This window comes from Equus przewalskii, chromosome 13, assembly GCF_037783145.1.
Source record: "Equus przewalskii isolate Varuska chromosome 13, EquPr2, whole genome shotgun sequence".
Lineage (NCBI taxonomy): Eukaryota > Metazoa > Chordata > Mammalia > Perissodactyla > Equidae > Equus > Equus przewalskii.
Genome location: NC_091843.1, coordinates 47,916,262 through 47,931,619, shown reverse-complemented (window position 1 = coordinate 47,931,619; position 15,358 = coordinate 47,916,262).

Genomic DNA, 15,358 nt, shown 5'->3' with positions numbered 1-15,358 from the left:
CTTGGATGTGTTACAAGCTATTTGTAGAGACTGAATATTATTTCAGCTCATCTGTATAGAAGCTCCTACTCTTCCTACTGAAAAAGGCCTTCTTTTTTTTTTAAGTCTGATTTTAACAATCAAAGAGATTAAGTGGAACATATGTTGAGACTATCCATCTTTGGTATCCCAACTGTCTTCTCATCAAAAAAAAAATCATATCACATAAATAACACATTAGTGGTTGCTTCCCTTGCTTGATGCGACTTTTTCTCTAGGTCCAAAGAACCCTATCTCCTGGCATAGAAAATTTGGGGGAAAGGGGATGAAAGAATAACAGACAAAATCAATTCTTGTTCTCTTTCAGATATACACACAGTGAAGGAAAGAAAATGAAACTAGATTAGTAAACCATCAAAATGCCTGGACCATAATGGACAGTAAAAGATGAAACGGCATTTTTTTTTACTACTATTGTTATTATTACCAGTAAATTTGTATCAAATTTCTTAGTTGTTAATGGGTGTGTAGCTAAATGAAGCTAGGATCAATCTTGACAAATTATGGCAAAACAATTGCATATTGTTTACACTTCGTTAATAACAAACCAGCACAAACTAAGGGCACAGATTCCAATTGTTGCTGAAACAGCTCCATCCTTGACCTTGCATGGCAGAGTTGCAGCAACAGAACAGCCGAAGAAGTTTAAAGGTTAGAGACAAGATCGTACAAAGATTTCACATTATATAAGACAACATGGAAGGATCATTTATTCAGTCACAGTAAATCTAGGTCAAAAGAAACATTTAGAAGGATATGTTGAATTTGGCTCACACTGAACAGTGTCTTGAGAGAGTTTTCATTCTTGTTGCAAACTGCAAAAATGTGACTCTACTATCAATCATCCCACAGCCCACATATGGACTGTCCTTCATTTTCTAAAATCTATGAAAATTGCAGATGGCAACAGCCTTCAGGAAACTACATAGCAACTTAGTAATGAGGTGTTTGAAGGAATCATGTTGAGACAAACCAGACTCCAGATAAATCAGCGTAAGTACTTTTACGTATTGTTTAAAAGCCACATGACCAGATTTTTTGACAATAGAGAGAACCCGTAAGATTTTTGGATGGCTATTTCCTAAGAGAGAGTGAATAAAACATCTCTCTCTCCCTTTTTCTTTTTCTTTTTCTTTTTTTTTTTTTTGTGGAAAACCAAACACCAATCTTGGCAAAAACCCAAACTACGAACCTATTAGGAACTATTAGTGAATTTCTGGAACTAAGAATGTTTGCACTTCCTTTTGGTTTCTAATTAAAAAACAACAACAACAAAACATCAGCATCAGTTAGTGGGATGCACTTAAAACAAAAACCCTAAGAAAATGTTCGTATTATGTAGAAAAGATTTTGTGGTGTTTTAGCTTTGTCAGGTTCACAATTCAGACATGCAGGACGAGGAACTAAGCTCAATCACCCTCGGCAACTAAGCTCAATCACCCTCGGCAATCGTTGGTACTTGAATGTTATTTTGTGACATCTTCATGTATTTTAAGTGTATGAAACAGTATGTCAACGGGTTAAGATGTCTTGAAAAAATCAGCTATAGATTTATAGATATTTTTTCTCAAGACTGGCTCTCTCTCCCATTTTTTCAATGTTTTTATTATGAAAAATTTTAAACAAGCAGCAAAGTTGAAAGACTATTACAGTGAACATCTGTGTACCCATTGCCTAGATTCTACCATGAACATTTCACTGTACTTGCTTTGTTATTTTTCTGTCTGTCTATCCATCCCTCTAGACATGGATCAAACCATCTTATTTTTGATGCATTTCAAAGTGTATTGCAGGCACCAGTACACTATTCCCTAAGTATTTCATCATGCATATTGTTAGCTGGAGTTCAATGTTTGTTTACAGCTTTATACTTTTGATGTAAAATTGACATACAATGAAAGGAACACATCTTAAATGTGCATTCTGAATTTTGAAAAATGCATGCGTCTATGTTACCACAATTCCTAGCTAGGTATCAAACATTACCATAACTTCAGGAAGTTCCCCAAGACCCCTTCCCAGTCAACACTTGCCCTTAGACCTCCAGAAATAACCATGGTTCTTATTTTTGTTCCCACCATAGATTAGTTTTCTCTAGAACATCACACAGTATAAACTCTTGTGTAAGACTTCTTTCCATCAGTATATTGTTAGGCAAATCAGTAGTTTTTTTTTTTTTATATTGTAGAGGGCTATTCTGTTATGATTATAACACAATTTGTTTATTAACTCTCCTTTTTATGGACACAAGGACTGTTTCCAATTTTTGACTCTTATGAATAACATTGCTGTGGATATTCCTATACAGGTCTTTAGATCCCGCATCTCATCTACAGGCATTCTCAGTCTCTCCTCACAAAACCAACAGTTCAATGGGTTTATGTGGAGGACTGTGTCCTTCTGACTCCCAAATAAGTTTGAATTTCAGGCCCTGCTTGGACTTGATAAATTCAGTGGAGTGCTCTTTTTCTTTCCATTGTACATTTGAGCACAGATGGAAAGAATAAACAAAGGAAAGTAACGACCTTAGGCATATTCTTGAAGTGTGAATGCACTGTTTTCTTCAAATAACTTACATGTGAAATATCAGTTTGCAATTCTAGGAAGAAAAAAAAATAAAAGAATTGCTGTATAATCTCTGTGCTTCTTCCATAAAGATTGACTGCAACTTAAAATAGCCTGGGGTTATTAATGCTGTAAATCTCCCTGAAAGATCTCAGCGCTTGTTCTTCTTATTCTCAAAAAAAAAAAAAAAAAAAATCAGTATATCATAGATCTCACATAAGTGACATAATTTCAAACTCTATCAAGACTAGCCTATTACTAATGCCCAGGGCTAAACTGAATTGTGGAATTCTTAAATGTTTCTCTAAATAATCAAATACATTGAAACAAAATTTTCTGGTACAGATAGAACATTTCAAATGGTTACCTGAATACAGGAAGCTTTGACTTCTGTAAGACTACACAAGGATGATGTTATTACTGTATCAATTCTTCAAAAGAGTTAGAAACAACTGATTACACGTGATTCTAAGTTGCAGGGGGGAGGTTGGGCTGGAGTGAGCAGAACGGTTTCTTCTAACGCATGCAGTTTTATGTGGAAAGTTATTATGACGCTATCTAAAACTTTCTTTCTGGAAATCCATTACCACATGAACACACAATTGAAAATCCTGCAAACATGTTACAGAATGATTCTTCTTAAATACAGAATGATTTTTTTAAGAATAAAATATATATATATATTTTAGAGATTGAATATATATATTTTCCATCTATTCTTAATAAGAAATTTAATTATCCTTCTATTTCATCTCTATCAATTCACCTATAATATTTCATTTCTAAGCCGTCCATGTTTTCGGGAAGGAAAATGTACACTTTAAGGTATTACAAAGAAAAGGAGATAAAGTTGTTTTATTAGGTTAATATCAAGAAAGTTAAGTGCAGGTACAATGCATGGAATCTACAGAATGATAAAAATTAATAATAATCTTACTGAAATGAATATCATACCAGCATTTGAAGTGACAACAATAGCAGAGCCCTTCAAAATTTAATTTTTAATTGTTTTTTTAAATAGATGAGAACAGAAAAGAGAGACTGGGCAATGTTTCCTTAGCTATCTAGGTCAGGAGAGCCATCTGGCACTCATTGTAAACACCATGAGAGCCTTGGCGGAACCAATAAAGCCTGCACTCATATTCCAATCTATTCACTAATGAAGATAATCAGAACATCTGGTTAGGGTTTCCTTTTACAAGGGTCTCCTCCAAGGATTATATTAGGTATTGAAGTTCCTATTGAGCTGTGTTGACTATCAGCAACAGCTTCCACCACCATTTTTCTGCCTAACTCTAGCTAGGCATACGACCTTGCCTCCGCCTATAGACCAACTCCCAATCCCATCTGAGCTTACATAGCAAGCATGTCATTCACTGATTCTAAGAAGCAGTCTCAACCTGTTTTGTGCCTATTTCCAAACTTTTTGCATAAACTCTGACTTCTTTTAGTCCAGACTCTATCTTGGGTTCCTGCTGTCAAATTGTTCAACATCCACTTCGGTAGATGACCCTTGACTCTTCAGCCTCCTCGGCGTTTCTTCTCTCTGTTCCCTGACTTTTCAGACTTGAGCTGATTTTCCCTAGAGCCTCTTGATTGCTTCCTCTTCTCTACATCTCTTGACCTCTCTAGATCTGACCCAACTGTTTTATATTTATCTCCACTTTGGCCAATCCAAATTCTATGTATAGTAGAATAACAACTGGGCCAGAATTCTGAGATATATGGATTCTAATTTGGACTAACCAGCATTGTGATCTTCTGGGATTTCTATTCATTTATACCATGGAGAAGCATTATCTCCAAATTTGCTTCCAGTTTTAGCATCTTATAATTCTGTACATATCTTTATGATGATAATAATTATAATCCATTGTCTGCTAATAATAAGGTTCAGATATGCTCAAAATGTCCCTGTTATGAGCACCACCCCCAAATAAATGAGAATATCTAGTCAATAGACAATTGCAATTGTTCTCAACATGGCTGCACATAAGAAATATCTGGGGAGCTTTTACAGAATCTATTGCCTGGGGCCCATTCAAACCAATTAAATCGAACAGGAGCAGGGCATATGTATTTTATAAAAGCTCCCACATGTGATTCTAATGTACAGCTAAGATTGTGAACTTCTGTAATAATCAATATCAGTCAGTTTATTGGACACAGATTTAAAAAATAACCATTTCAAGGAGTGAATCAGAAAAAGTATTTCCTGGAACAACATGGGACATTAATAAATAAGTACATAATTCAAGAAGTAAATTGTTCTGTCAGCACAGACAAATCTTACCTTTTAGAAAATATAAACATGATTTTTGGCCCCAGACTTTATTTGACTCTTATATCTACAATATATAAGACAATAACTCATCAACCCGTTAAATGTGATAGAGATGCTTCTCTTTTGGAAATTGTTCCATTTCCCTTAATGATGCAGTTACATATATGCTTGTGAATCAAGAAGTCAGCAGAGTTCTGCTTGTGGTGCTAGGGTCACAGACCTGCCGCGAGCGAGCACTGACCGGGAAAATCACCTGGGTTTACTTGATTGATTATGAATTGATGTCATTACCTTTCCACACTCTTGCTGTTAACAATGAAATTTCACACATATTCACACAAGTATAAAATAATAAGAGTGAAGGACAAAGCCCATGAGTGAGACAAAATGGATAGCAGAAGTAATCACCGTGTATTACTACTGCAAAAATCAATAAAGCAAATATGTTATTCTTTTTAAGTGTCATATTACAATAATGTTTTTCTGAAAACTCTTGTCTGAATCCAATTTAAAAAGGCAGCTGCTTGTGTTTGCTTAAAACAAAAGGGTGGTTGACTTAATGAATTATTTACAGGAATGCAATATGGCAACATTGTCATTATGAACTCTCTTCTAAGATCTCCTCTGGCTACTCCTGGCAGGGTGTCAATTTGCTTGTTTTTATGGTAGGTGCACGAAATTGTGAAGCTATTCAAAGAAATGAGATTCTGCCATTGGACTTACTAATGCATGCAATCCCAGTAAGAAAGCCACGGTGACAAGAATGGTGGAAACATTTATTTGGCATTAACAATGTGTAATGTGGAGTTCAAGTGAAGGAGGAACCATTAGAATTACATAAAGCTGAAAGCAGCCTTGAAAATAGGCCCAAGGCCTAAAAGAAATCAGAACAGGCTTATAAGAGGAGCTGAAGAGAAAAAATACATATATACTCTGTGACCTCCTTCTTTTCCCTGTTATGTATGCTCCCTACCTCTCAGGAGCTGTTCGACAGGGAGTATTGGGCGTCTTGAAGTTTCTGCACGACAGTGATGAAGTCGAAGAAATTCAATCAACTTTGGAGTTTAGAAGAAACTGAAATAAAACATTTAGGAAGAAAAATTATGGACACAAAGTAGCTTGACAAATTAAAATCTAATTATTATCCTTGGTAACATCCTACCGATCCCAAATTTGCTAAAACTTCCTTCTATGAAATTAGTGTGTTTGGACAGCCAGCCTATTAAGGCAGGTGGCTGTTAGGAGTAGGTCAAAATCCGGAAGGAGTCCAAAAATAACAACAAAACTTCAGAGAGGAGATTGTAACCTCCCTTCAGGTAAGAACCATGTGTAACCTGGCACAACGCCTTGACTGTCATCACTGATCGAGGATATTGGCTGATGGAGTGATTCGATAAACTGAAATTTCAATTTATAAAAACGGCCTTGTGAGCAGATTTTGTAAACTGAAACCAGTTCCTATTGGTAATTTTTTCCACATGAGCCCACAGTGCCAGTCCCAGAATATGAGGAAAGGGCTGCGAAGACAACAAGGAAGAGTTATAGCTCTGTGTTTATCCTTCCGAAACTCTTTGGTGATGGTCTGCCACATGCCGTGCCCTGTGCCAGGCCAGGAGTCTACAGTAGTGAACCAGCCTGCCACCCTCTCTGACTTCATGGACCTTAACTTAGAGGCCAGTAGGGAACTTTCATTTGAGAGTTTGACAGCCTTTGGGGCTGGCGTGGTGGCCAAGTGGCTAAGTTCGTGTGCTCTGCTTCGACAGCCCGGGATTTGCCAGTTCAGATCCCAGGCACGGACCTACACCGCTCATCAAACCATCCTGTGGCAGCATCCCACATATAACTAGAATGACCTACAACTAGGAAATAGAACTATGTATTGGGGCTTTTGGGGGAGGGGAAAAAGAGAAAATTTGATGGGCTTTATATGCTAGAGATTCTGGTGGAGAAGTAGCATTTCTGTCTTAAAATGCTTATTTACACTCTGAGGGCCATATTTGTTTAAAGCTATCTTTTCATACTTGAATCAAGGACACCAAAAGGTAAAAGTAATAGATTTTTTTATTAACTCTTTGAGAAACTCTCAAATGCTAATAAGAATGCAAATAAAGTGTGATTAAATATAACTTATATTGAATACTTGAGCTACACACCCTCTTGTGATGGCATGAATGGGTTTTATTGGGAAAATAGTAGCTGTGAGCCAAGAGGCCCTCTCTGAATTTTCGGGGCCAGCATATAAACTCAGAGAAGAATTAGGAAAATGACTCACTCTCCACCAGGAATAATGCTTTCTCCGACTAACAGCTTTGAGACACTGTGCAAAGGAAGTGAAAACTTAGTCATCAGCAACCCTTCAGGTAGAACTGATTAATTTATTCTAGTCACAGATCAGATTCACCAGAAAATTGCCAAAGTACATTTGCCCTTTTGTAGTCCTAGATATAAATTTAAAGTGGGGATTACCAAGTCTAGTGGTCTTCTTATCTTTTTATGGTTCCTGTACACATGCTAATTTTATGCACAGAAGGTCACAGTAAAGAGAGGGCTAAGGGCAGAGACTCGGATTCCCAGGAATCTTGGGCCTAAGTCCTGACCCTTTTCGTGCACCAACTGTGCAGCTTTGGACAAGCCATTTAACCTTTCTGAGCTTCTATTTTCTCACTGGGAAATTTGGAAAATAATAATTATTATAATAATACCTAAATCAATAGATTGATGTGAAGGTGAAGATAATTAATGGGACAGTTCTTAGTCTAATATGTAATAATACATGCTCAAAAATGTTAGATTGTTATTATTTTAATTTTCCTACCAATTACCCTTCTGGCAATACTTTATTATTAAGTCAGCATAGCAATTTCTTATAAGTCATACAACACCCCAGGTCTACCACTTGCATGCCCTTGACAAATAAAAATGGCAAGTAATAGGATATATTGGAGTATATGAGGAAGCCATTTTGTGTAAACCTAATTCGGCCTGACCTTGTCTTTCCAAAAGGGCCTGACCGAGGCCTTGAGCATGCATTGTATATCTGCTTTAGAGATTCCCTATGGCAAGAGCAAAAGGCCCTTGAGATAAAGGTGCAACTTCTCTCCCCCTCCCAACGTTGGCATCTCCTTAAAGATTAAGCATCTTTCTTTAGGCTGGGAACCGATTGCGGTGCTCATCTTTGACTGCCCAGCCCGAGGCAACACACCTGCCACCGCACGGTGTTCACTGAGACAGCAGACCTATCTGCCATTTCCATCAATCACTGTGCTGACAGAGCAGCCTCGTGACTATTGTAAAAGGGACATTTCAATTATATGTGAAACATACTCTTTGAGGGTATATAACCACCCTGTGTACCCCCACTTCTTTGGAGTGCTCTGTTCCTTTGTGGAAAGACTCTCCCGGGTTATAATCCTAAGATTTAAGCTCAGAATAAACTCACTCAAATTTTCATTTATAGATTGGTTATGGATTATTTTTGTCGACACCCTAGAGCCACCATACAAGAGAAAAGCAGAAGAAGAACATTTCAAAATTAATCAGAAATTTACATACGTATGTTGACTGTAAACTCTGACTTGTATGGAGAACTCAAGGCTTTGTCTTTCCTATCTGCAACTCATTCCACCCCCAACCAGGGGACCTCTGATATGTGCATCAATGGGAACGACACTCTTGAGATTGGTTTCCTTTAGAATTTATTTTCCCTTTGGAATATCTTCCTTTTTTCATTCAAATTCCTTCATTTAATTTGTCCCACCCTCTTCCTCCCAAGCTACTGATGAGAGATTTAAAGCCGTCTCCTATCTGGGAAAAGCCTTCTGAAATGGGAAGGTCTTGAAAAACTGAGAGGGGCTGTATCGGAAAGAAAAAGGGAAGCTCTGCTCTAGGGGGAAAGTCTTTTCCCCTTCCATAGGGCTTTCACTTTACTGTGTTCTTACAGCTGAAGGGCCAAAACCAAGGAAAAGAGGCCAATGGGATCTGTCTTCCTTTTGTCACCAAGTTAGAAGATGGGGTACAGAAGCTCTAGAATTAATTAGGAGTGTACTGGCTGACAGTCTTTTCTGCAGTAGCTATTTTTTAGAAATATCTGATGCAGGGTTTCAGGATTCTAATTCTGTTTGCGTACTCTGGAGTCTTGGGGAACAGAAGTGACGTTTCTCAACATTTTAAGAACTAAATGCCATTTAATTAAGCACTCTGGAAAACCACATTTGACTGATATCTTGCTCATTTAATTTTAATATTTCTACTGTGTTGACAATACAATACTATTAATAATATCTGTCATGTAAGGTCTATAATCAGCAAATAGCCAAGAAGTGTGGAATCAAATATGCACTACTGTTTCCTTTTTTCCCACCTTATAGTTATCAGTTTTGTAATTCACTGTACATTTTTAAAAGAAATACATTTAAAAATAAACATTTAAAATATATGTATGTACTGTTGTAATGCCTTTTATCTATATTAGAGTTTATTATTTTTAAAGAATCCACATATATATCATTTTATACAATTAAAACTATAATCATAACAAGTTATTATTTGAATTTAACAGATAAATAAACTGACAGAGAAGTTACGTCTTGTGTAAGGTCCCAAAGTTAAGAAGCGACAGAATTAGGAAATAAAGCCAGATGCTCTGAAACCAAGTTTTAGATCTATTTTCACCTCACTTTTTGTTATAGTAGCAAAGCAAAGAGGAATTTTATATTCCAATGATTTTCAACTTAGTTTTAGCGTTGACTTCATTCCCCAAATAAAATATCACGCATAAACCTGATGCATACAACGAACAAACATGGGCAGTGGAGCATCTGCTTAATTCCCACCATCTCCATCTTGCAGAGACCTCTGAGGAAACTCCACTAAATCTGACGCATCTCAGAGCGTGGTTTGAAGGCACTTAGCATCTAGATCTACCTCATCACCTTGGGCATGATCACATGTGGGCAGGACTGGCTACATAGCTTGTGGGACGCAATGCAAAATGGAAATGCAGGGCCCCATGTTAAAAAAATTAAAAACTTTAAGATTGCAACAGCAGAACCAAGCATGAGGCCCTTGTGAGGGCAAGGCTCTGTGCAATTGCATGGGTCGCATGCCTGTGAAGCCAGCCTTGTCCGTAGACCAGGATTGATCTTCAAAACCCTTCACTAAATGGTCTCTAGACCAGGGTGTTTATCTTTTCTCAACGACCCTTGTCTATGCTCTAGTTCATTCTCATACTCATATTTGTGTTGGGGAAGGGCCATTAAAGCTGTTCAAATGATATCGTAATGGGGTAATTTGTAAATTATTAAAAAAACATTTCCCCCCCCCTCCCCCCGCCTTCATACCAGTCCTCCATTCTAGCTCATGGTAGATACCTATATTCCCAGGGGATATTAGTATTTTTTAAAAAAAGGAGTCTGAAGTGAAAGATATTCAGCTTCTGAAATTGAAGCTCATAGCTTGAAAGCAGATATTTAAAATTCCTTTAAGGTCTTCCTCCCACTCCTTATCCTGCCATTACAATATCAACTATCTATCTTGGTGGGCTCAGTTAATAGACCATATCACTAGATTGTGACAGAGACACTGCCATATGTTCATCACACCTGTCTCATATTGCTCCTGGACACCCAGGAAGATGGTGTTTCCCAGTCTCTCTTGCAGTTAAGTGGCTAATAGAGTGAGGATGGAGTGATGTTTCCCATTTCTGGGCCTGGCCCCCAAACCTGTACACTTCCCCAAGCTCTCTCTCAGCTGCAGAGCCAAATGCGAAGGACCCAGTGGAGAACTCAGATATCCTAAAAGATGATAGAGTCAGAAGGTGGAAGGATCCCAGGGCCCTGAATAACTCCAGGCATCAGGGCATCTGGATCTCCAACACACCCAGTGATCCACATTGGACTATGGTGAGATTGAGAATAAATCTGTACTGTATTGTGAGACCAAGGTTTGGAGTTGTTGTACAACAGTTAGCATTACCTTACCTGACTAATACATATATATGGCCATATAACCTTCCTTTCTACTTCCCTGTGTCTCCTCACACAAATTCCCTGGCATCAGATGGAGGAGATCCCTTATTTAAAATGCTTACTTATGTCTTTCTTCTTAACCCCTGCTAGGCTCCAATAATGTCAGAAATTTGTGTGAGGAGACACAGGGAAGTAGAAAGGAGAATTATATGGCCATAGATATGTCTCTTGAGTTTTCCTCTCTGAGTGTTTTCCTCTTGGAGAAGAGGAGGCATGTTAAACATGTTGAAAGGACTTTTGAGGGTATCATTTCTTGCCCTTCTCTGCATTTGTGACTCTGAGGAGAGCCTTTCTTGTCCCAATAAAGGATAGATAACATCAACCTGTCCACGCAGAGGGAAGCTCTGATATTTAGCTTTCTCAAGCATCCCCTGGTTCATAAGTGCTATAGACAGAACATGGAGAGGCAGAGTCTCACTAAAGAAGAGGCTAGAAGAATTGCTGATGTGAGGTAAAGTGGCTCTCTGGCATGGGCAGCTAAGGGGATAACAAAGATGGAGCCAAATGGAAGTCAGAACCACATCTCACAGAAGTCTGTAGAAAGAGCACAAACTCAAATGAGGTCAAAAGCACCAGAAAGTGCTAATGGGCCCTGGCTGAACTGAGTCAAGATCACAAGTTACCCCAGCCACAGAATTTAGCTGTGAACACCCTCAGAGCAAGCAGCACACAGATGGACAAGAGGCAGAAAGTTTGGATAGAAGGGCCCTAACTCTTCTCTGTGTCTGGCAAGTCTTGGAAGCCTCCTCTTTCAACCAATATGCACAGACAACATCGCAAGGAAAGAAATAGGGGATGGGAGTACCTTAGAGGAAAACATGACGACTCAAAAGACTAAACACTACAATCGGGCTGTTTAAATTATCACATGGATTCCACTTTAAACAGGATTGGAGATTAACAAGTTTGTTCTGCTGAACGTTAGGTGGGAGATGGGGAGTTGGCAGGGGGTGGGGGAGTGGAGGAACTGAATAGCGACAGGGTAGGAAGCTCAGATTAGTTTACGATAAAATACAGTATTCACTCTTTGCACCTCTATGTTTTAGTATGAGTTAAATTTGGCGAATCTGTTACACATGCTTAAAAGAGAAGTGAACTAAACAATTTCAAACTGTCTGCTAAAATGCATACACCTCAGGACTCTCTTGTGGGAAAGTCTGGCTATGACAAATTTTTTATAGATTGATGTCACTCCTTTTCTTTATTCAGTGGTGCCGTGTTTTTTAAAAGTATAATTTTCCCACCTCTCTTCTTGTGAAATATAACACACAAGAAGGAAAAGTGCATAAAACAGTGCCAGGTTTTTCATGCTTTCTTCCCAAGCAGTGCCCTGGAAAATCGAGCTTGCCAAGAACAATGTCAGAAACATCAATTGACTACAGTGATAACAACATACCCAGAAGGCAGGTTGTCTGACAATAAAGATGTCAAAAAAGAAATTGCTGTACCTGTGGAGACCTTGAGTAGTACCTCGGAGGTGGTCCATAACCAACAATAAAGGCAGTGCAGAGCAGCTAGAAGTCCTTCTTTAAACCCAGTGGGGGCTTCCTGAGGATTCGGAGCCATTTGGCTTTGCTGGGTCACTCCAGGAAAGATACAAGTCCTGCATCCTGGAGCAACGAAACTTTTATCAAGGCAGCAACAGCAACAGCCACTAAGCACTCCCCTCTTCATGCTCATCTTTAAGTTTCCCTCTGGTTAACGATCGAAACCAAATTCTATCCCTTGTTAATTGGCCACCAGATATAATTGCGTGAGTAGGAAATAGCTAAGTAGGTAGGAAAGTGGTTGGACGCTCTCGCTTTATGTGGCATTTTTTGCATTTATGCTGGTTCTTTAACCAATTCTTCTAACCCATGTTTGAGTGCAGCAAAATGGCACAGTTTTAAGCAGTAGTAAGAGAGTCTAGGCTTGAATATTTCAGAGTTTAACTGCAAAATGGGTGCATAGTTTCTGCACGGACCAGAACATTTTGGGTCATATCAGATTGCATCTCTTGTCCGGAGGACTTGCCAAAGTCTTCTTGTTAGGCTGGCTGGGGCAAGGTTGAGAGCACAGAGAGAAGAATGGAGACGGGATGTAAAGCCCCTAGGATTGATGGTAAGAGTTTGTGTAAGACCATGTCCAACTCTTGAGAGTGATGCTGACTTCCAGGTTTTACCCTTTTCCTCTGTCTTAGAAGTATACTAGGCAGAGAGAGGGAATTAGAAGAAAGTGACATAGACTCATGACCTCGTCCCCTGGTGAAGTATCAAGATCTGTGTGGGTTTGGGTGTGCTACTCACTTGCAAAATAACCCAGACTTGGTCTGTTCTCTTGGTGTGTAGTGTTCGTTTTCTCTACCAGAGAGCCCGTAAGGTCATTTTGGACAGGGATATTATGTCCCTCAGGCTCCTACTGAGATGGCACACAAACTAGGACAGTTCAAGGAGGGTTTAATAGAGGAAAAAGGTGTGGGCAGGGTGTAAGGAGACCACAGGGATGGTACAATGCCCCGGGATAGTAACAGAGCGGCTGTCAGCACCCTAGGCTCGAAGAAAGCTGGAGAGGCCTGGAGCTTCTGCTCTGTGACCTTTCACAGGAGCCAGGTGGAGGCAGGCAGGCCAGAGAGAGGAAGAGAATGCTCTTACCTTCCCCGTCCCTCCTGCCAGGGGCTTCCATGGGCTGAGCCCAAGGGGAAGCCAGAGGGCTCAGGAGTCCCGAGGGGCTCCCTGAGCTGAGAAGAGTGTCGAGAAGGGCTGAGAGTGGATTTGGGAGAGGCAAACTGCAGAGCCTCCGCACAAATACGTTACTGTTTCTCCTTTAAATCCACAGCACCTGGCCTCAGTAACCAGCTGGTTGATTAAGAGGTTGCTTTTGGCATCTCAATGGCTCTTTTTCCTTATCTGTATAGTAGCAACGCACCTGCCTGCTTTCAGGCCCCACAGGAAAGGAATTGCTTACATCTATCTGAGCCGCCCTAAAAGAACCTGACTACAAGAATGATTTTAAAGCATAATTTAAACCAAAGCAATAACAGACCTCTAAAAGCCCTGATCAAGAGTCCTAAATAAATTCACCTTCTGTAATTGCCAGTACATGTCTATGTCCTCAACTTTATGAACCAACTCCAGCATCGCAGAGCTGACATCACTCCTTGATCAATCTTCAGGAAGGAATTTACTTCTCTAATAACATGCTTCTCAACATCAGGCTGGTCCCAGAATGACCATCAAACAGAGGCAATGTGAACAGCTGGGAGTATCTGATGGCAGTAAACACAGATGTGCCTGACAGGACATTAACTGCTTAGCACGTTGATGTAACTGACTTCTTAACGTTCAGCAAGGCTTTGTGGTCCCTGAGATGCTGCTGCCTGGGAATAATGATCGGCGCACTCCCCATCCTCTCTTTGGCGAAGGTGTTTCTGCGGCATCTGATGCAGTGCTTCAGCTTGGTGTTAATTACGAGATCAGCTCAAGGCCTGTGATTTAGAGCCTGGGCTCGGAACCCTTTTGGTAATTCAGTTCCCGTAAGTCTGTGTTATTGGCTCCCGAATGCACTTGCTTAAGCTAATTAAAAAATAAGCTGAAGAAATTCATTTCTTATGCAAAATTAAATCTGATATACACACTGAATATTGCACCTTGTCACGTTCATTTCTAGCTCAATTCTACCTTTTACTGCTCACTTGCAGCTTGAGAATTCCCATTTAAAGCAAATGTTTGGATTCTTGAAGAGAGAGAATTGGCCTTTTTGAAAATGTTTGGTTACAAAACAACTTTGATCAAGTATTAAAGTATAAAAAAGATTGTTAACGTTCTTTTGTGGCATTATCAGTCAACCAACATCATCACGAGACTGACAAATTGATAGTCTCTTGGTGAAATGGGAATAATCCTTCAAATAACACGTCCTTTGCATAAAAATGGCATTGGTGGACCTGACAGGCATGAGACAGCAGCAGTGATAACTTGAAGAGTGTTGACTGTCACCTCTACCCTGTCCTTCCCAATCTACCTAGTATCAGTTGCACGTATGCGGATGGATAGAATTAAGAGCAGGGTTTGCTAGAAATAAAACCTCCTTTTGTTTTTTTAATCCACATAAACAAACACATAAAACTAAAGCTATCCAGTTTCAGACCAACGTGCTCCGTGTCTGTTCACTGCTGGGCTTCCAGATCTGGTGGAGAAAAATCTCAGGGCAGGGTCACTTGCTAACGTTTCTAACCCAGGCCGACTGTCTTAAAAACACATTCTTCAGGCACAGGCTATACTGTCCAGTGAAATACATCACTGCTCCTGAAAATCTTCTGAATAGCCTCAGACCACTGTTGATGGGTCAAGAGTGTCACTGTCACATAAAGCACTTGGCAAAAACTTTGAAAAACTTGAGCACTATTTTTTATTAGAGAATTGCTAAAGTCAGGATGGCAAGCAGGTTTTATCTCCCAGCAATTGTG